Source organism: Hyaena hyaena, unplaced genomic scaffold, assembly GCF_003009895.1.
Source record: "Hyaena hyaena isolate Hyena2069 unplaced genomic scaffold, ASM300989v1 scaffold_288, whole genome shotgun sequence".
In the NCBI taxonomy this organism is placed as follows: Eukaryota; Metazoa; Chordata; class Mammalia; order Carnivora; family Hyaenidae; genus Hyaena; species Hyaena hyaena.
Genome location: NW_024080922.1, coordinates 1,135,554 through 1,157,545, shown reverse-complemented (window position 1 = coordinate 1,157,545; position 21,992 = coordinate 1,135,554). Strand labels below are relative to the sequence as shown.

Sequence of the window (21,992 nt, the reverse complement as noted above, 5' to 3'; positions counted from 1 at the left end):
TAGCAGAACCAGAGCCTTGTCAGACGCTGGAGCAGCTTTCTCCCTCCCTTTGGCCTCTGACCGGCTGCATTTAGAATACCCCGATCCCACCCCATGACTTCCTCATTCTTCCTCTGTTTACAGAAAGGGGCACATTGTCAACTACTCCACTCTGCAACACAGGAGAACTCTGGCTGATGGCTTAATATTCAGAAAGATCCCAATGAGCTGTGTTTGGCTTCTTCTGTCTTGGAGATAAAATCGGCTGGTGGGGAGGGGGGGTCCAGAACATGAGATGCATGGACTCTTCACCCTGCCTCGTCCTGTAGCCCCTCCACCTCCCTGGGGGCCCCTCCTGTGTCTCCTCCAGACTGTGTCTGTCCACAGACCCGGTGTCACCTTCTCACCACACCCTCTGAGCCTTCCTTGCTCACCCCTTTCCTCCCTCTCAGCCTCAAAGTGCTATGTCTCTCTGTGGCTGTCTCCTAGGTGACTTCCCTAGTGTCACCCAGGGCCACAGTCAGCCTAGTGGACAACCCAACTCACGGTCGCTCTCACCCAAGACTTGTCTTTCCTTTGTACTTCCCATCATATCAATCCGACACCCTCCACACTCCACTCACCCTACAGGGCTGCAAGGTGCTGTTCTGGAAGTCTCCCATGTGCTGGGATCGGTGCCATCACACACAGTCAGCCTTAGTGGGCCCTCAAGGCTGCCCACCATCTCATGCCCATTCCCAGTTATCCCTCGTTTACCTCCCTCATTGAGGCACAAGAGGAGAAACCCCATCTCTGGCTGTCTTGACTGGGTCCTGCCATACTGGCCACTGGGGACTGACCCCAGGCAGAGTCAGGAAACACACAGGGAAGCCAGCTGGAGCCCTGAGCTGGACGTACCTTAGACAGTCTACTTTTTAAAAGACATACATATTTATTTTTGGGAGAGCATGAGCAGGGGAGGGGCAGAGAGAAGGAGACAGAGGATCGGAAGCAGGCTCTGCACTGACAGGCTGCCAGATAGCAGCAAGCCCAATGCAGGGCTCCAGCTCATGAACCGCGAGATCATGACCTGAGCCGAAGTCGTACGCTCAACTGACTGAGCCACCCAGGGGCCCCTCCTAGACTGCCCACTTCTACTCCGTGGTACTGGGAGAACATATCTTTACAGTTCAGGCCACGTCTACTGGGTCACCTGGCCCTTGTAGCTGGAAGTATGGCCTCATCCAAGGCTGATACTGCGCGTGTGGTGGGTCCATCCCTCCTCAAGCTCCGCCCTGTCACTCACCCCTCTTTCTCCTGTAATGTTGGTGTCTGTGGGTGCCCTCTCCTCGGCATATACAGATATACTGATGTCTCCTTCAACACGTTAAAACAAATAGACAACAATGAAACAGAAATCCTTTGCTCTCCCCAATTCCCACTCTTGCTCGAGAAAGAAGAGGAAATAATTAACTACAGATGCCCGTAAAATGGCCCCCCTCCACAATCAATAGTGGAGATGCAACAAATAAGGACAGGAGGCACTCTTCCTGGGACACAGGATGACAAGTCTGGTCCACTCCACCCCCTCTGCTCTCCTCGGCCCTGTCGGACCCCCTTATAGGGGTTACTCTTATTGCCATCAGTGACTGTACTGTTGCATGTCTGTATGCTCATGATCTCTCTCCAAGTGTCCAGTAAGCTTTCTCCCAGCACACGTACTCAGGACCTATACTGTGACCTCCTTCTCCCCCCCGGATCTAGACACTTGTACTTCACAACCTCCTGAGGGGATTCCGGCATGGACCACAGGGGGAGAACCATGGCTGGCTTTAAACCAACTCTGTGTTCACCAAATTATCTTTTGAGGTGTTCCATGCACCTTCAGGACTCTCTAAATCAGTCCTGTACAAAATTTAAGAGGAGTCTGGGTGGCTCAGTTCGTTCAGCATCTGACTCTTGATTTAGGATCAAGTCATGCTCTCACAGTTTGTGAGTTTGAGCCCTGGGTTGGGCTCTGTGCTGACAGCGTGGAGTCTGCTTGGGATTTTCTCTGTCTCCCTCTCTCTCTGCTCTGCCCCTCCTCCACTCATGAGTGCACACATTCTCTCTCTCTCTCAAAGTAAATAAACTTATAAAAAATTTAATCAGTGTATGAATCTCTGGGGATCTTGATAATACACAGATTTTGATGGAGTAAGTTTGGGTATGATCCAATAATCTGCACTTCTTTTTTTTTTTGGCGAGAGAGAAAAGGAGCATGAGAGGAGAGGGGCAGAGGGAGAGAGAGAATCCCAAGCAGGCCCCATGCTCAGTGGGATCACGGCCTGAGCCCAAATCAAGGGTCGGACACTCAGCAGACTGAGCCACCCTGGCACCCTCAAGAATCTGCATTTTGAACAAGCTCCCAGTTGCTGCTGATCCGTGGACCACTCTGAGTAGCTAGGCTCCGAACTGCTGAATGTCAATATTGGAACTTGGAGGTCCAGGTCCAATCCCCTTACTTTTCAAATGAGGAAACCTATTCAGGAAGGTTCAATAACTTAATTTTGTTGGGCTCCTAGTGGAAGTGGGAGGAAGCATTTTCCTAGCGTGCCTCCCAGCTTGTCCCCTCTCCTGGGCCTAGTAAGGCACCTGGGGCAGGAACAGGGTTTCTCCCTCGCCACTGGTCTCTCCTGCTCTCCCAGGACAGACTCACCCCTTGAGTGGTCCTGAACTTTGCCTAACTTGGGACTGAGACAGCAGGGGGGCTCCTCCGTGGTAGCAGGGTGACGCAGGGAGATTAGCTGGTGCTTTTGCCAACCGGAGCTAAAGGCACTGAGGCTCTTAAAGATGACCCACAGGAAGGTGTGTGAGGCTCTCCCTTCCCAACCTGGCCAGGTGACTCTTAGGTAGCCCCTGAATGACATGTCTGTCCTGCCAAGGCTATCCACACACTGGACTTGCACGTGAACTGACAGTGTCTCCCCACCTGCACCAGTGCACCCCCAACTTGGCCCAAAAAGAAAAATGGGCATAGTGACAAAGCAGAGATGGAACCAAGCTGAATGTGCACATTGGCTACTGGTAGTTGTTCACTTGACTTGGCTTTTTAGAAGACGAAGCAGAAGGGACAATGAGCCAACTGCTCGGGGCATGGGCTCTGTCACTGCCATGGTCAGACAGCCTTTTCTTCTTGGGCACACAGGAACCCACTGACACACAGGCAGGTTTCACAGGGAGATACCTACAGGCTGCGTCCTGCAGTGTGTAACTCAGAGTCAGGTGGGAGGGGACAGGCAGCACAAGGGGCACGCCGTCCGGGCCCACAGCCCACGGAGCTGCTTGGTTCTCCTCCCTTCTCCCCCAAGAGGGGACCCAACCACTCACATGGGGAATGATGTGAGGGGGAGGGCAATTTGTAAGGTTGGCTTCATAAGCGCCCTACATCTGCCACGGAAGGGGGCTGGGGAACAGGATGATGATGGTGGGTGCTAGGAGAAAGTGACACGGAGGACCTGGCCACACATGGAGGACCCTGACAGCCCAGCCTCACCCAGGCCCACATGCGCACCGCAGGCAAAGACAGCCGCTGTCCAGAGGGAACCCGTTTCTGGACAGGACACATCACTTCCTTACCTGCTGAGAGGCGGCAGTGACAGGCCCGGGCAGGCGACAGGTGGGTGGTGGCAGCAGCGGCTGATGGCTGTCAGATGGGAGGCTGATTTGGAGCTCCTGCTTTGAGGCTCACCTGGAGGCACAACCAGAGACGGATCGGCAGGTGTGGCAGAAGCCGGCTGTCCCCCAGCCGCCCAGCCCCCAGTGCCCTCTGCTCCTGCTTTGCCGGCTGTCTCTGCAGCCCGCTGAGTCTCTGTATCAGACCGCACAGGAGACGGCGAGCCACAGGCAGAAAGAGAAGCCCTGATCCCACACAGCAGAGCGGGAACACCTTGGGGCCACGGGCCGGCCTGCCTGTCACCCCAACCCCAAACGCCACCCCACTTCTGGCCATCCTCTACCAAACAGAAACAGTTTAGACATCTTTTCTTGTTATAAAAAGTGAAGCCCATTGTAGAAATGTGGGAAGAGAGAAAATTACAGCAAAGAAAATAAAAATCAGTTAATAGTGCCTTTTCCCATTCACGTTATCCCTACGCTTATTAGAAATGATCTGATTCCAACCAAATGACATTTAGCACAGAAGAGATGACTTGATCAGGTGGCTTTAAAAGTTTCTTTAATGCCAAGGACTCTGTGGAGGGACGCGAGCCTGGTGCTTGTTCCCTCCTCTGGAGAGACCGACTCTGGGATGACGGGCTCGTCCCCAGGGGTTTTGTGACCGTCCCTCGCTGCAGCATACATGTCCCAGGGATCCCAGTGAACTGCAGCTAACATAAAGGCTGGCCAGGAATGAGTGGACTTGGGGGAAGGATGTGTGAAGTTGTGCCTGGCGCATTTTCCCCAGCCCAGGGCAGAGGGTGGAATAGTTCCCACAGTGAGTTTCCCTCACCCTGTCCATCTTCCAAAGGGAGACAGACAGACAGACAGACAAAGTCTGAGAGAGGAGGCCTGCTGTCCTGCAGGGGCAGAGCGTAAAGCCTGTCCCCTCGGCAAGTGATTTTATAATTTTTTAAGTTTATTTATTTTGAAAGAGAGATAGCGAGAGAGAGAGAGCAGGGGAGGGGCAGAGAGAGAGAATCCCAAGCAGGCTCTGCACTACCAGCATAGAGCCCCACGTGGGGCTTCAACTCATGAACCATGAGATCATGACTGAGCTGAAATCAAGAGTTGGGCGCTTAACTGACTGAGCCATCCATGCGCCCGTAGGCAAGTGACTTTAAAACTGGGCTCCAGGGGTCTTCCCTGCACACCCTCTGGACAGACAGGGAACCCCGAGGCTGGGGAACAAGCCACCAGACCAACCCAAGACCCCCTCCAAGTCTTGACCTCTGCTCCAGTTATGTGATCTTTGCCTTAAAATCAGATATGCCCAGGGCAATGCGCTCTACTCTCACTGTCTTCGTCTTTAAAAGAAAAGGCAGACGGTCCTCTGAATGGGTCCACATCACAGGTCCCCACAAATGTCCTGCAATAAATGCTACAAATGGAATGAAGAAAGCTAGGACTATCTGCTTTATGAAGTAGATTAGACAACCGGGACACATCCTGTCGTAGGGGTCTAAAGGCTTTGGACAGCAAATTCTCTTTTCAAAAAAGTTTTAAGTTTATCTGAAAGAGAGGGACAGTGCAAGTGGAGGAGGGGCAGAGAGAGAGAGAGGGAGAGAGAGAATCCATGCTGCTAGCACAGAGCCTGATGTGGGGCTTGAACCCAGAAAACCATGAGATCATAATGTGAGCCGAAGCCAAGAGTTGGACAGTTAACCGACTGGGCCACCCAGGCGCTCCTCAAGTTTTTAAAATGTTTATTTTTGAGAAAGAGAGAGAAATCAAGAGTGTAGGGGAGGGATAGAGAGAGAGGGGGACAGAAGATCCAAAGTGGGCTCTGGACTGAGAGCAGAGAGCCTGCCATGGGGCTTGGACTCACGAATGGCGAGATCATGACCAGAGCTGAAGTCGGACACTTATAACAGACTGAGCCACCCCGGCTCCCCTGGGCAGCAAATTCTCTCGTTTGGCTCCATGAAAAAGGGTTCTCTGGTCATAGACGTTTGAGAAATGGCCATTACTCTACTCCCCCATTTGGAGGGCCACACCGCACACTAGCCCAGAAAAGGCTCTGAGGGGTCCTGCAGTGAAGAAACCTGTTGACTGAAACCTGCCAATCCCCAAATGACTGATTCAGGAACACCCAGGTTTTGTTTCTGTTTTGGATGCAACAATGCATCTCACACTGTTGCCGTCCCACACTGGGCTGAAGGGACCCAGCGAGTCAGCCGGCTGCCCAGAGGGCTGAGGGGACGGGTAACGGTGCCACACCTGCTGCTCCCCAGCCCACCGTGGGCAGGTCCACCTCTACCAGCAGTGCCTACACCGGCAGACTCAGAACCACTCAGGAACCCAATTCCACTCCCATGACCCTGGCGTCGGTTCCTTCCTGGGCTCTCCAGGGGATTCTGTAGCCTCAAGTCCCCAAACCACTGCCCAAGTCCATTGGTTCTGAGGCATGGCTGTGCATCTCAATCAGTGGGGCCTTTAGAGAGGAGACAGCGTGGTCACACCCCAGACCACAATGACTTTTGAGGAAATTCCAGTGTGCAAGCCACATCTGAAAAGACACAGCTCTAGTCTGCATCTAAGCTGGGGCTTGCCATACTCTTGTCACGTGATTCACGTGGATCTCAGAGGCTTACTGACAGATCCAGGTGGGTCTGGGAAGGGGACAGATACAGAATCTCAGGTCCCACCCAGACCTTTGAAATTAAATCCACATTTTCACCGGAGTGATTCATGTGTAAATTAGAGTTGGAGATGTTCTGTGTTAGGGCTGGGAGCTGTGGGGGGCGGGGGGAGTGTCACTTTATGGAGGGTCTCTGAGCCCAAGGTGAAGAGACTTTATTGAAGACACAGGAGTCAGTAGGTGGGAGGATGGCTTCTGCTCTCCTGACCCTTCTGCTGTTCACAGTCCCATCCAGCTCTCTGGGCTGCTCTTCTAGATGATTTAGTTGATTCTGGTAGTTCTTTGAGAATTGTATTTCAGGAAAAGAGTATCAATTTCTCCCTGTCCACTGGGCATTTGCCTAGCATTTTCCATCCAATGCTTGGGGATTTCTTCAGATGTCATCCCACCAAACTGCCCTGGGCCCCAGGAAGGAGCTTTAGATACCTCCCCGTATCACTACTGCTTCTCAAAGTGAGACAAATTATTGGTGCTGACAGGAATTAGCTCCTGACTGGTCTGCTTGATCTGTAAGTGAAAAACACTGCTTTTTAATGGCACTAGGGGTGCCTGGGTGGCTCAGTCGGGTAAGCATCCCACTTCGGCTCAGGTCATGATCTCACAGTTTCTGGGTCTGTACTGACAGCTCAGAGCCTGGAGCCTGCTTCAGATTCTGTGTCTCCCTCTCTCTCTGCCCCTCCCCTACTCATGCTCTGTTTCTGTCTCAATAATAAATAAACATTAAGAAATATTTAATGGCACTAAATATGCTGCCATGATGTTTTCATGGCTTTTTTCCTTCTTTAAACAGGAAAAACATACTCATCTGTGAACAAAATGCTATGGTCTCATTGTGGAGGCCTAGAAGGTTCTACCACGTGGCCACCAGCTGGCTGGGAGGCCCTCAAGGGCAGAGGGTGCTTTTACTAATGTCTGTGTGCCCACAACTATCTCAGGACAGGCCCTCTGTCCATGTTCATATAACCATGACTCGTGTCTACATGAAAGAACTATCTCAGGCTTCACAGCAATGATGTTGATTCTGCATGACTGCTGTGGTTTCAATTCTTAAATGGAGCTAATTCAGCTCCCAGTTGTGAAGTGTAATGACCTAAAGTCATGCATCTTTGCTGATGGTGTGGGTGCTGGGTCTTGAGGAACAAAAATCATAGTCTCTATTCTCACAGGGCTTACCGTCCAATGGGGTATGTCATGCACTGTTCAAACAATCATACTGATGAATCCATTCTCATACATGGAAGCACACAATTCTTAGGGGGTGTATAACCAAAGAACTTGACCTGACCTGAAGACCTATTTTGGTTTCTATGAGAGATTCTGAAGCCACAAGGAGGAATGAGACTTCCCTGCCCTCACAGAGCTCAGTGTCTGAGGGGAAAAAGGTAAATAAGTACTGGTCATAGTGTAATAGGTGTATATGGGGCTGAATCCATTCTCTCCTTTTCTTATAATAATATAATTGTGGCCAATTCTGAGGGGAGTAGGAAGATTCTGAGCTTACCTCTTCCTATGCACATACCAAGGCTGTAACTACATATAGAGCAACTCTTTCTGAGGGTGACCTGAAGACGACAGAACAGATGTTTGGCAGCTAAAGACATCAGGAGAGATAAAGGCACGAAGTCCTCCTTGAGGAGTGAGGAGCCCAAGCCCCAAACCGGGCACCCCCTGCCCTGGGGATCTGCACCTCCAAGTAGACAAGCCCCCAGTACACCTGGTCTTGAAAATCAGCAGGGCTTAACTCTGGGAGCTGATGTGCTATAGGAAACTGAGCCTCTACTGTTAAATCTCTCACATTCTGAGAACCATAACTTTGAAAAGTGTCTGGGTTATGTGTTGAGATTTTATTTTTTTATTTTTTTATTTGAAAGAAAGAGAGAGTGTGCACACAGGGGAGAAGGGCAGAAGGAGAAAGAGAGAATTCCAGTCAGGTTCCATGCTCAGCACAGAGCCTGATGTGGGGCTTGATTTCAGGACCCTGGGATCACGACCTGAGCTGAATCAAGAGTCAGACACTTAACCGACTGAGCCACTCAGGTGCCCCTGTGAAGATTTATTAATTAATTAATTTTAGGGTATGTGCCATAGGGACAGGGTTCTGTAGGAACTTTCTCTGGGAATGGAAGTGTGGGCAGGTGGCACTTTTTCTTGCCCTCCTTCAGCCTAAATGACAGCAAGAGGAAAGACAACACTTATACACAAGGGGAATCTCTGCTGATTTTCCAGCAGAAACTTTGCAGGCCAGAAAGAGTGGCATGATAGCTTCAAAGTGCTAAAGGGAAAAAATCTGCAACCAAAAATATTCTACCTGGCAAGGTTATCATTCAGAACTTGATAGGGAAAATCTGTTGTAAGATGGCCCGCAGGACTAATAGGAAACACCTGTCCCTGATCAATGAGGAATGCGGAAGTAACAGGCTATAAATTGTTCCCTCTGCTAATGCTCTGGGCTCAGACCTCTGGAGAATGATCCCTTCTGAGCCCACTGGTGTAAAGTAAACCTCCTCCCTTCCAAGATCTCTGAGTGCCGCTTGGTTCTTCTGCTGGGTGATCCAGACCAGATTTGGCAACAAACTGAAGGAGAGATAAAGAGTTTCCCATATAAATAAAGTTTAAAGAGTTTATCACCATTAAATTGGTCTTATAAGAAGTGTTTAAAGGACTTGTTTGAGCAGAAAAGGCCATAACTAGAAGTAAAAAAAAATTATCAAGGAAAAAAAAAAGATGTAAAACATGGAGAGGGGACTAAAAACGTAGTGCTTTTAGGATGTGTACAAACTTAAGCAACCATCAACTTAAAACAGACTGCTATATCTCCATATGGTGTTATATATGAACCCCATGGTAACTAAAACCACAAACCTATAATAGATCTACAAAAATAAAGAGAAAGGAATCTGAGCCCAAGACCAAAGAAAGTCATCAAATCATCAAATGACAAGAGAAGAGAGCAAGAGAAGAAAGGAACAGGGAAGGACCACATAAACAACCAGAAATAATGAACAAAATGGCAATAAAAACATAGCAATCAACAATTACCTTAAATGTAAATGTAACAAATGCTCCAATCAAAAGACAGAGAGTGACTGAATGATAAGAAACCCACGTCTCATCTATATGCTGCCTACAAAAGACCCACTTCATATCCAAAGACACATGCAGACTGAAAGTGACGGGATATAAAAAGATAGTTCGTGTATTGGAAATGAAAAAAGCTGGAGTAGCAATACATATAGCAAATAAAACAAGACTTCAAAACAAAGACTTTAAGGGGTGCATATGTGGCTCAGTTGGTTAAGTGTCTGACTCTTGATCTCAGCTCAGGTCATGATCTTATGGTTTGTAGGTTCAAGTCCCACATCGGGCTCCACATTGACAGTACGAGGCCTTCTTGGGATTCTCTCACCCTCTCTTTTTGCCCCTCCTCCTCTCTCTCTCTCTCAAAATTAATAAACCTAAAACTAAAAAAATATAAAAAGATTGTAACAAGAGACATAGAAGGACATTAGATAACAATAAAAGGGTCAATCCAACAAGAGGATATAATAATTGTTAATATATATGCACCCAACATAAAAGCACCTAAATACATAAAACAAATATTAACAGACATAAAGGGAGAAGTTGACACCAATACAATAACAGTAGAAGACTTTAACATCCACTTAAATCAACAGCTAGAACAGACAGCAAATCAATATAAAAACCAGTGGCTTTGAATGACACATTAGACCATATGAACTTAACAGATACATATGGAATGTTCCATCCCCCAAAGGTAGAATACAAAGTCTTTTTTAGTGAACACAGAACATTCTCCAGGAAGAACCTTATGTTAGGCCTCAAAAGTCTCAAAGAAAAATTTAAGAAGACTGAAATCATCTGAAGCATGTTTTCTCCCACAATGCTATGAAACTGAAATGACTGGCTTTATTACGAGAAAGTAAACCTGGAAAAACACAAACATGTGGAGGCTGAACAACATGCCAGTAAACAACCAGTGGGTCAATGGAGAAATCAAGGAGGAAATTAAAAAGGTACCTGGAGACAAATGAAAATGAAAATGCAACATTCCCCAACCTCTGGGATACAGAAAAGCTGTCCAAAGAGGGGGTTATAGAGGCACAGGCCCACATCAAGAAACAAGAAAAATCTGAAATGAACAATCTAACTTATACCTGAAGGAACCAGGGGAAAAAAACAAAGCTCAAGGTAGTAGATGGAAAGGAATAAAGATCAGAGCAGAAATAAATGAAATAGAGACTAAAACAAACAAATACATGGGGCTCCAGGGTAGTTTAGTTGGTTGAGCATCTGACTCTTGATTTTGGCTCAGGTTGTGATCCCAGGGTCACGGGATTGAACCCCATGTTGGGCTTCTTGCTGACTTCTGTGGAGCCTGCTTGAGATTCTCTCTCTCTCTCTCTCTCTCTCTCTCTCTCTCTCTCTCAAAGAAGGTTTAAAACAAAAACCAATAAAAAAAGGTCAATGAAACCAAGATCTGGTTCTCTGAAAAGATAAACACAATCGATAAAACTAGCTAGACTCATCAAGAAAAAAAGGAGAGGACTCTAATAAATAAACTCAGAAAAGTTACAACTATCATCTCAGAAATAGAGGACTTTAAGAGACTATTACAAAAAATTTTATGGCAACAAATTGGACAATCTAGAAGAAATGGATAAATTCTTAGAAACATATAATCTTCCAGGACTGAATCAGGAAGACATAGAAAATCTGAACGGACCAATTACTAGTAATGAAATTGAACTGGTAATAAAAAAGCTCTTAACAAAAGTATAGGACCCAATGGCTTCACAGGTGAATTCTACCAAACGTTCAAAGAAGAGTTAAGTTTTATTCTTCTCACAGTATTCAGGAAATAGAAGGAAAACTTCTAGATTCATTCTATGAGGCTGGCATTAACTTGATATCAAGACCAAAGACACTACAAAAAAAGAATTATAAGCCAATATCCCTCATGAACAGATACAAATATCCACAACAAAATATTGACAAACTGAATTCAGCAATAAATTAAAAAGATCATTCACCATTATCAATTGTAATTTATTCCACGGATGCAAGGATGGTTCAATATTTGCAAATCAGCGTGATACACCACATTACCAAAATGAAGGATACAAATCAGAAGATTATCTTAATAGATGCAGAAAAAGCATTGGACAAAATTCAATATCCATTCATGATAAAAGCTTGAAAATACTTTCAAATCTTGACACAAAAGTAGTAATTTAAGAAATTCTATTTGGAAAACCAAATGTGAGGCATTAATTATAGCAAAGATTCCTCCTTGTGAAACCGTGTTCACTTTCTGGGCATAGACTGGTGGGGCGGGTTGGCCAGATCCCGTATGTCCCCAGGAAGCAGCTCACTGGAGAGAGAGCCTGACACACAGCCCTGGATCACTAACCACACCTTGGCCTTGAGTCACTATTTCCAGTACTGCGTGGTACCTGTCATGCAGATTTGCTCTTTGGTCCAATCCCCACAGGTTAGTAGAAATGTAAGGATGTTGCTGTTTTCATCCTACAATCGTGTTAGATGTCAGGTGGCACTGCTTTGGGCATAAAAGCTGAGGAAAGGATCTCCCAATGTTCACAAAATCATTTAGTTATGATCCCTCTTCTTTAGCTTTAAGACAAATTGGTTTTGAATTGCCACAAAGATTTTATATATTGAGTCAACATGTTGGGGTGTCTCCCCAACAATGGAGGTCACATTAGCTTCAAAACAAGGGTTGTAAAAGGGAGAGAGGTCTTTCACCTGGAAAGTCATAACCACTGTAGTAGCAAAGGGTACAGACTTTATGTACCACACACCCAGAAGCATAAGGTGGTATTTTAGTCTCCCAAGAGAAATTTTGCTTCTTCCCCCAGCCATCCCAGGACAGAGCCAAATATCTTGATCCCTTAGCAGATAATCAGGTGCTGTCACACCAGTCTGCAGTAGGAACATGGTCCCCGTGGTCCCCTCAGTAGGGACAAGGCCACGGCCAGCCCCACCCCTGCTTGAACTTCCACTCTGCAAATTAAATACTGTGATGGTCTAGCTCGGTGCAGTTTACAATCTGGGTCTCAATTACTCAATTTACATCTTGATTGCCTGACAGCATCTGCCTGATCTGATAATATGTCATCACACTGATGCTAAACAAACAGAGTTAAGGAGCCTTTAGCCTGGCACAGATTGTAAGGGACCCAAGGGGCAAGAGGTTCTTAGGAGAGCACTGGGAGTCTGAAAGAGGCTGGAGCCTGCTGGTCAGCAGTCACCATGTGACTGCCCTCTTTATCTGGCCTTGACTAAGGTTAAGAAAATTAGAGAAGGTTGGCAGACCAGCCACTATGTTTAAGGGCATTTGACAAGTCAGTGCAGAATAAACAGAAAGAGAAAGCAGGTCTATCTTCTGTGTGACCCTTAATACCTCCCAGTCTCTCATCTACGTGGCTACCCCAGGCATCTTCTAATCATTTCTTTGGCCTTGCAGATGGAGTCCAAAAATCTTATTTGACAGGAACAAGCATGCCAAGAGTGAGACGGCACCTGGGTGGCTGTCAGTTGAGCGTCCAATTTCCGCTCAGGTCATGATCTCATGGTCCATGGGTTCAAGCCCCATGTGGGGCTCTGTGCTGACAGCTCAGAGCCTGGAGCCTGCTTCAGATTCTGTGTCTCCTTCTCTCTCTACCCTTCTCCTGCTTATGCTCTGTCTCTCTCTGCCTCTCAAAAAAGTAAAAAATAAACATTAAAAATTAAAAAAAAGAAAGGCCAAGAGCTGTTGCTCTTCCATCAGCCTTCATAGAGTATGAAGTAAATTCTTTTTTTTTTAAATTTTTTTTGTTTTTTTAAAATTTATTTCTGAGAGACACACAGCATGAGCAGGGGAGGTTCAGATAGAGAGGGAGATACAGAATCTGAAGTAGGCTCCAGGCTCTGAGCTGTCAGCACAGAGCCCGATATACGGCCCGAACCCACGAACCGTGAGATCATGACCTGAGCCAAAGTCAGACGCTTAACCGACTGAGCCACCCAGGTGCCCCTGAAGTTAATTCTTTTACTGCCTGCCGGATTACATACTTATTACTCAAACTAGACCATGCCCTTGCCTAGTGTGAATACAACAGCAAAGACCCATGTCCTGTGTGAGGTATCTTACAGTATATAATGAGATACTTTTCCTTTGTCTCACGGCGAGTCTACTGAAATGGGGAGATGGCTGCATCAAGGAGGAAGGGGTAGTTGAGAAGTGATGTGGCCGGGCCAGTGTACGGTTTTCCTAGGACCACCATAACAAATCACCACAAATTTGGTGGCTTGAAACCTGGTGTTATTTATTCTTATATTTCTGGAGGCAAGAAGTTTGAAATAAAGAGCACTTTAAGACCGTTAAGACCATGCAAGGGCCATGTCCTTTTTGAAGGCTTGAGGGGAGGATCTTTCCTCTCCTCTTCCCTGTCTGGGGCCTCCCAGTTATCCTTGGTATTCCTCGCTTGTAGACACATCACTCCAATCTCTGCTCCCATCTACATGGCCCCCAATTCTCCATGTTTCTGTATCCCCTGCTTTTCTTACAAGGGCACCAACCATATACTGGATATAAGGCCTTCCCTAATCCAGTATGACTTCAGCTTCAGCAATTACATCTGCAAAGACCCTACTTCCAGATAAAATCACACTGTGAAGTTTCAGGTGGGTAGGAATGGGGTGGGCGGGGGATTCAACCCAGTAGCATCATGAACCCAAGATTGTGGCCATGGGTCTACGGTCATTTTTGCAAAGAATCCTCTGTTTTGTTCTTTGTAAGACTCGTTAAAGAAATGCTTCTCTGAGAATGGCATGGTGTTTCATGGCCGTGTGAAAGAAACTCATCTTGGGCTGATGGGACACTGAGGAGCAAGCAGTCTGTACAAAAGAAGTGACAACCTATACCCATCTCAGGCCCCTCGCCTCACAAATGAGATGACTGAGGTCCAGCTAGTTATTTTCCCAAAGTCATTAAACAGGTAATTAGTGGAGGAAATATGAGAACTCCAAATCGATCACCCATTATTCATTTATTCAGCCTTAACTGTGTCAGGTACAGCACTCAAGAAATGAGGGGGCGATTCAAACATGGTTGTCGCCCTCTATTTAGTGTGGGAGACAAGACTAACAGCAACATATGCAATCATAGAGCCAAGGGGCCACCACAGAGTGTGAAGGGGAGAGGGTGGTAAGGAGAAGAGTGGGAAGGCTTCATACTCACTCTGAGCCTGGGAAGGTGAATAGGAGGCCACCAGGAAGAGGGAACAGCATGTGTACAGGCAGACAGTGTGTAAACAAGCCTGGCATGCTCTAAAAGCTGCATACTTCTTGGTTCCTGGGGCCCAGGGTCAGATCACGGAGGGTCTCAAATGCCACTCTAAGTGGGTGAGACTTGAATCAAGTAGGCAGCTATAATCGATTGAAGGATATTTAAGCAGAGAGGTAATAAGCTGCTTTTACATTTTAGAAAAATCGCTTCAACTCAGTGTGGAGAATGTACCAGAGGTGAATGAGATACACAAGCAGACCAGGTCGGAAGCTCCATAAGTCTCGATGAGAGACTCACTGTGTGCACTTGAAGCTCTGGCAGGGAGATGGCGGGGTGGCGGGGGGGAGGGGGCGGGGATGGAAAGCTAAAACTGGGATGGGAGGAGGGAGAGGATGACATTAGGATCTGAATTCTGGGGAAGGAAGGTGCCTGGCAGACTTTCAGGGAAACAGCAGGCTCAAAAAGAGAAAGTGGGGTTTAGCAGGGGTGTGTAGCGAGTTCACTCTAAGGCTGCACTTAGAGTGACTTTAGGACACTGAAGAGAATGTGCCCAGCAGACAGGTGGACTGACAGGGATGCAGCTTAGAAGTGAGTCGGAGCTGAAGATGGATGGAGAGTTGTGAGTTGTGACTGTAGGGCCACCAGAAATCCACTCGTGGAAGGGCTCAGAGGAAGGGGGGCATGAGTCAGAAGGCAGGGCCAGGTGAGAGCCGTGGTTCAAACCAGTGTGTCAGGGCTGGGCAGAGGAAGAAGACCCATGCTCAGCTCTGCTCTGTTTCTTTGCTCTTCAGTCTGTGTTTTCAGAACTGTAGAAGACTTAATACTGAAAAAAACCAACAAATTACTGGCTGTGGCCGATAGACCAAAATGGCAGGGGGACAGCCATCTTCCTCGTGGATGCCCGGGTAAAGGAGCTGATGCTGGTCACGTCCTTTGTCATCGGGGACCTCGCTGTAATAGTAGCCCCCTCAGCCCCTTCACCAAATGCTCCATCATGATCACCCAGGCCATGCCCAGAACAACCCAGTGGCCATTTGTGATCATGGGAACACATCCCACATGCCCAGTGGCCACATGGACCCTCAGGGGAGGCTTGGAGTGGTGGAAGAAACTGTGAATACCTCCAGTAAGAGGGCGGCGCCCCCCGCCCTGCCATGGCCAAGAAAATGTGAAAAGTGAAATATACCAAAAAATACATCATTCATTATGGACGAAAGGGCACGATATTGCTACGACTGTGTCTGAGGCTTCATATGGTGAAATTCTGCATGATGGAAAAGTGACAGAGGAGCTGTTGTATCACAAAGGACACCAAACTAATGTGTACTTCGTACAGGGAGCACAGTCTTAAATGAGAGTGTTGGCCATTGCCATTGGGTAGAATGTGGGACGTGCCCTTGGAGAAACATCTGCCTACAGAAGTAGCCACACAGCTCATACTGTGAATAATCTGAACTATATGCATTTAACCCTGGAACAACATGGCAATTAGGGGTGCCAACCCTCCATGCAAGCAAAATCTGCATACAACTTCTGACTCCCCCCAAAACTTAATTATTAATACCTACTATTGACCAGAAGCCTCAACAGTATCATAAACAGTCGATTTACTCTTATTTTCTATCTTATAGGCATTATATTCTGTATTCTTACAATAAAGTAAGCTAGAGAAAAGGAAACATTATTAAGGAAATCCTAAGGAAAATACATTTACAGTACTGTACTGTATTTATCAAAAAAAATCCACATATAAGTGGACCTCACAGTTCAAATTGTGTAGTTCAAGGTTTAACTGTACGCTACACATCACAAACCTTGCAGTCAACAACGCCAGCACACATTCAGTGGGTTGTGCTCTTTGATGGGGGAGAAGCAGCTCATGCCAATTCATCTGTTGGCCTCTCCCAGCCAGACCCCTCCCACCCCTTGGTTTAGTCATCCTGCTAGGGTTCAGGCGAACCTTCCAGTATCAGAGCGAAAGCAGTGGCTATCGTGAGTCTGGATGCACTACGTCTCTCTGGGAGGGTTTCTAGAACAGCCCTCTCCCCTCACTATGGTGGTTCTTCAAATGCCACAGCCTGTGTCCTGCTGGGAAACAGTGGTCTTGGCAGACAGGCCAAGCCACCCAGTGAAGATGAGGTGATTCCATCCTCTGGGATCAGTTTCAGGAAACACTATTTCTAAAGACTCCAGCTGCTGGCAACTGCATTGTGTCTCTTACCGTTTTTTTAAGACAACATTTACAGTGAAACGCTTGAATTTCTAAGTAAATGTGCTGAGGTGAAATTCACCTGGCATAAGTAACTATTTTAAAGTGAATGTTCAGTACAATCATAATGTTGCACAAAACCACCTCTAATTTCAGCATGTTTCCATCACTCCAAAATAAAACCCCATACTCATTAAGCGGCTCTGTCCACAGCCTCTGGCAACAACCAACCTGCTGTCTCAATGGATTTGCCTATTTGGACATTTCACATAAATAGAATAATTCACTATATGCTCCTTTGTGTCTGGTTTATTTCACTAATGTGATGTTTTGAGGTTATATCCACGGTGCAGCAGGTATCAGTACTTTATTCCCTTCTGTGGCTGAGTAATATTCCACTGTATGGATATACCACAATTTTTTGTCCATACTTTGCTTGACTGACATCTGAGCTCTCCCTACCTTTTTTTTCTTTTTTAATGTTTTTTAAATTTATTTCTGAGAGAGAGAGAGAGAGAGATAGAGAAAGAGAGAGACAGCATGAGCAGGGGAGGGTCAGAGAGAGAGGGAGATACAGAACCCAAAACAGGCTCCGGGCTCTGAGCTGGCAGTCAGCACAGAGCCCAGCATGGGGCTCGAACCCATGAACTGTGAGATCATGACCTGAGCCAAAGTCAGACGCTTAACCGACCCAGGCGTCCCATCTCCCTACCTTTTGATTACTGTGATTACTGCTGCTTTGAACATGCATACGCCTGTATTTGTCTGAGTACCTGTTTTGAACCATTTTACACTCCCACCAGCAATGCAGGAAGGTTCCGATTTTTCCACATCCTCACCAACATTTGTTATTTTACATTTTGGGGGGGATTATAACCAGTTCAGAAGGTGTGAAGTGAGACCTCAGTGTGGTTTCCATTTGCATTTGCCCAGTGACTATATTGCTGAGCATCGTTTCATGTGCTTGCTGTCATCATTTACTTTTTTTAGAGTGGTCTTAATGTCAAACTTTAAAAATTTTGTAACAATCTCCAGTTTACAGAAAGGTTCCAAGTATAGCACAGAGAATTTTTTTTCTCTGAACCACTTAAGCATGAATTGCCAACCTGACTCCCTATTACTCCCTACTATGTATTTCCTGGGGTGCCTGGGTGGCTGATTCAGTTAAGCATCTGCCTTGATTTTGGCTCAGATCATAATCTCACACTTTGTGAGTTTTGAGCCCTGCTAATAGTGTAGAGCCCACTTGGGATTCTCTCTCCCTGTCTCTCTGCCCTTCCCCCACTCACACTGTCTCTCTCTCAAAATAAATAAATAAACTTAAAAAATATTATGCATTTCCTAACAACAAGGACATTCTCTTATATAACTACAAAATGACCATCCAGGTCAGAGAATTTACACTGATACATCACTCTCATCTAAGCCTCACACTCCATTCAATGTTCAAACAAAAAATACCAACAATGCCCTTAACAGCAAACCGAAATCAACCTTGCCAGCACTTTGGTCTTGGACATCAGCCCCAGAACTGTGGGAAAATAAATTTCTGTTGGTTGAGCCACCTACTCCGTGGTATTCTGTGATGGTAGCCACGGAAGGCTAATATAGCTCCTCACTGGTCGTAAGATGAAAGCCAACCACCTCAGCCCAGGACAATACTGAGGACTGACCGAACTTTCAGACGTGCATCATTACAGCACAACACAGACCAATCTATTCAAAAAGCTAGGACAGAAGCCCCAGCTTGCCAGCACGACACTGTCAGCACATGTCACGAGGAGTCCTTCAGAAGTTCTTACTGTGGTTTACATGGCGTTCAGGAGTTCTTATCCCCAAGGGGTAGCATGGTGCAAAGAGATGAGATCTACATTGGGAGGGGCAAAAGACCCCTGCCCACAGAAGCAGTATCTCTTCAAAATAGCTTCTAGGTCCCCACAGGGACATGCCACTTATAGAAGTCACCAAAAACTTGGGAAAGCCCAAAGTGTAGTGTCCACATTGAGTGTTTTAAGTTCCTTCCCAGCTGCATCCAGTCCATAAGTAATTTACCAAGCAGGGGACATCTTTACCATGAGCAACGTTGCCTGACAATACAGTTGACATACATTCTTATCTGCCTTGCAGAGTATAGTAGGCAAGCAGAAGAATGGCTTCCCCAAGATGCTCATGGCCTGATTCCCAGAACCTGCGTATACTTTATGCGTATACGACAAGGAGATAGCAGATGGAATTAAGGTTGCTCATCAGGTCACTTAAAATTTTTTGTTAAATGTTTATCTATATTTGAGAGAGTATGAGTGGGGGAGGGGAGAAGAGAGAGGGAGACACAGAATCCTAAGCAGGCTCCAGCTCTGAGCTGAGAGCACAGAGCCCGATGCAGGGCTCAAACTCACAAACCGAGAGATCATGAGCTGAGCCGAAGGCAGATGCTTAACTGACTGAGCCACCCAGGTGCCTCTAATCAGTTGACTTTAAAATAGGGACGTTATCCTGGATTCTGTGGATGGGGCCAAGGTAATCACATCTCTTTATAAGAGAGAGAGAGAGAGGGGAGGAGAGTCAGTGTCAAAGTCTGAGTTTTTTTTTTTTTTATTTTAATTTTGTAGCTGAATTTTTATTTTATTTTATTTTTTTACAAATAGTTTATTGTCAAATTAGTTTCCACATAACACCCAGTGCTCATCCCCACAAGTGCCCTCCTCCATGCCCATCCCCCCCCCTCCCCCCCACATCCATCAGTCCTCAGTTTTTGTCAGCATTCAAGAGTTTCTCATGGTTTGCCTCTCTCCCTTTCCCCCACCATTTCCTCGGGGCAAGATGGCGGAGAAGTAAGGAGCTCCGTACTTGCACTCGCGCCCATACATCACACAGAAAAGATCTGAAGACATTGGAAACCTTTCAAAGTCTGAGATTTTAAGATGCTGCACTGCGGACTCCATAGTGGAAGAGGAAGAGGGCCACACCTCAAGGAACGTTGTGCAGCCTCCGGAGGCTGGAAAGGGCAAGAGAATGGGCTTTCCTTCAGAGCAGAAACAAATCTTCTGCCAACACCTTAATTTTAGCCCAGTGAGACCCTATTGAGGCTTCTGACTTCTAGAACCGTGATATAATAAATGTATTGTTTCAAGCCACTCAATTTGTGGTTGTGTGTACAGCTGCACAGCCGGGTAAAAGAGCTAGCTGGTTAGCAAGGCAGAGTTCTTACCCAGCAGGGGAAGAGGGTATGTGCCCCTCTCGCCCACATCTGATATACAGCTGGTCCCTCCTATCTCCCCAGCTTCATTTCTAAGGCTTTCCGCTGTATTAGTCTGCTCCGGGTGCCACAACAGAGTACCACAGACCAAGGGGCTAACGCAACAGATGTTTACTTTCTTACAGTTCAGGGGATCAGAAATCCAAGGTCAAAGGGCTGGCAGGTTGGTTTCTTCTGAAATGTCGTCCCTTAACTTACCAATGGCCATCTTCTTGCTGTGCCCTCACATGGCCTTCCATCTTTGTGTGTCTGAGTCCTAATCTCCTTTTTTTCTTTTATTTATTTTGAGAGAGAGAATGTGTGAGCAGGGAAGGGGCAGAGAGAGAGGGAGAGACAATCCCAAGCAAGCTGTATACTGTCAGCGCAGAGCCTGGTGTGGGGCTGGAACTCACCAACTGTGAGAACATAACCTGAGCCGAAATCAAGAGTCAGATGCTTAACTGCCTGAGCCACCCAGGTCCCCATGTCCTGATCTCTTCATATAAGGACACCAGTACCATTGGATAAGGGCCCATCCATAGGACCCCATTAATTAACTCTTATAAGGCCTGTCTCCAAATAGAGTCACATTCTGTAACATTCTGAATGTGGTGAGGGATGCAATTCAGTCCATAATACTCTGCCTCTGGCCCCCCAAAGTTGATGTCCTTCTTACATGAAAAGTAAATTCACCCTCATCCCAACAGCCCCAAAGTCTTAAATCTTATCCTGAAATCTCATCTAAATCAAGTTTGGATCAGCTGTGAGGTATGATTTATCCTGAGGCAAAAACTCCACTCCAGCTGTGAACCCGTGAAATCAGACAAGTTATCTGTTTCCGAAACACAATGGTGGCCCAGGAGAGACTTTTCCAGGCCGGAAGGGAGAAAGCAGGAAGAAGACAGTGGTCATGGGTCCCAAGCAAGTCCTTTGAAAGGCAGCGAAGTACTTCAGACTATGTCAAATCCCATCTTCATGTGACATTATTTCAACAAAAAACCTATTTTCACAAGGTGGAAGTTTCTGACTGTCAGAAAAGTAGCATATTTGATTTTTCCATGTGATTTTTAATTGAGAAAAAGGCAACTGTTATCATATTTCAGCTCCTAGCATTATTCAAGAATAATGCATTTTTCTATAAATGTTCTTCAGCAAGCCACTAATTTGCACTTGGAGAACTCATCTTTTTAAGATATGACATGATTTTGTTCCAAAGTATCAGGATTCTACTTTACATCGTGTGTGTGTGTTTACAAATTTATTTCCCACCTCAGTTACTTTCTACAAGATTTTTAGTAGAAAGACAGATCAAATAAGGTTTCTCTGTCATCCTTGGCTCCACCACAATTCCCTTTCACTTCTAGAAACCTATTATTTGTCTGGGTCAAGACTGCTATTTGCTAACAGGCTCCTTCCTGACCCTCAGAGAAAGACTGTTAGCAAATTGTAGCTCTTGGGAAATCTGTAACACTTTGCTGACTTTCTCCAACCTGGAAAGGAGCTCCCAGGAGGACCCAGAAAAGAAGGACCAGAAGGCAGGTGAGGCCCCCCCATGACAAAGGTATTCAGGGATCTTGGTGAAAGGAAGGAGGAGTGATCCCTTTGGCAGGGTGAGCCTGTGACCTACACAGAGCCCCAAGCATGCTGTCACTTCCCTGGTCTCTCTCCTCTTGCTCAGGACTATACTTTCCTTCCCCACCTTCCAAACTTTCCTTCCCAACCCTCTCAACTTCTTAAAAAAAAAAAAAAAAAGACTTTTTCAGAGCAGTTTTAGTTTCACAGCAAAACTGAGCAGAAAGAACCGACTTCCCATGTCCCCCCATCCCAACACCTGTACAGCACCCCCACCTCTCAGCACCTCTGACCAGCCTGGTGCATTTGTTACAATGATGAACCTGCACTGACACATCATTAGGACCCAGAGGCCACAGTTCACATGATT

The 21,992-nt window shown here is 46.5% G+C and overlaps 1 protein-coding gene across 1 annotated transcript in view; it reads right to left on the bottom strand.

The window, feature by feature from the left end:
- The window catches only part of GNG4 (G protein subunit gamma 4), a 70,698-nt gene that overhangs the window by 23,217 nt on the left and 25,489 nt on the right, over nt 1-21,992 (bottom strand). Inside the window, exon 2 of the mRNA XM_039247193.1 lies at nt 3,577-3,688. The gene's annotated coding sequence lies outside the window, so the exon portion shown is untranslated. The remainder of the gene's footprint in view (nt 1-3,576; nt 3,689-21,992) is intronic.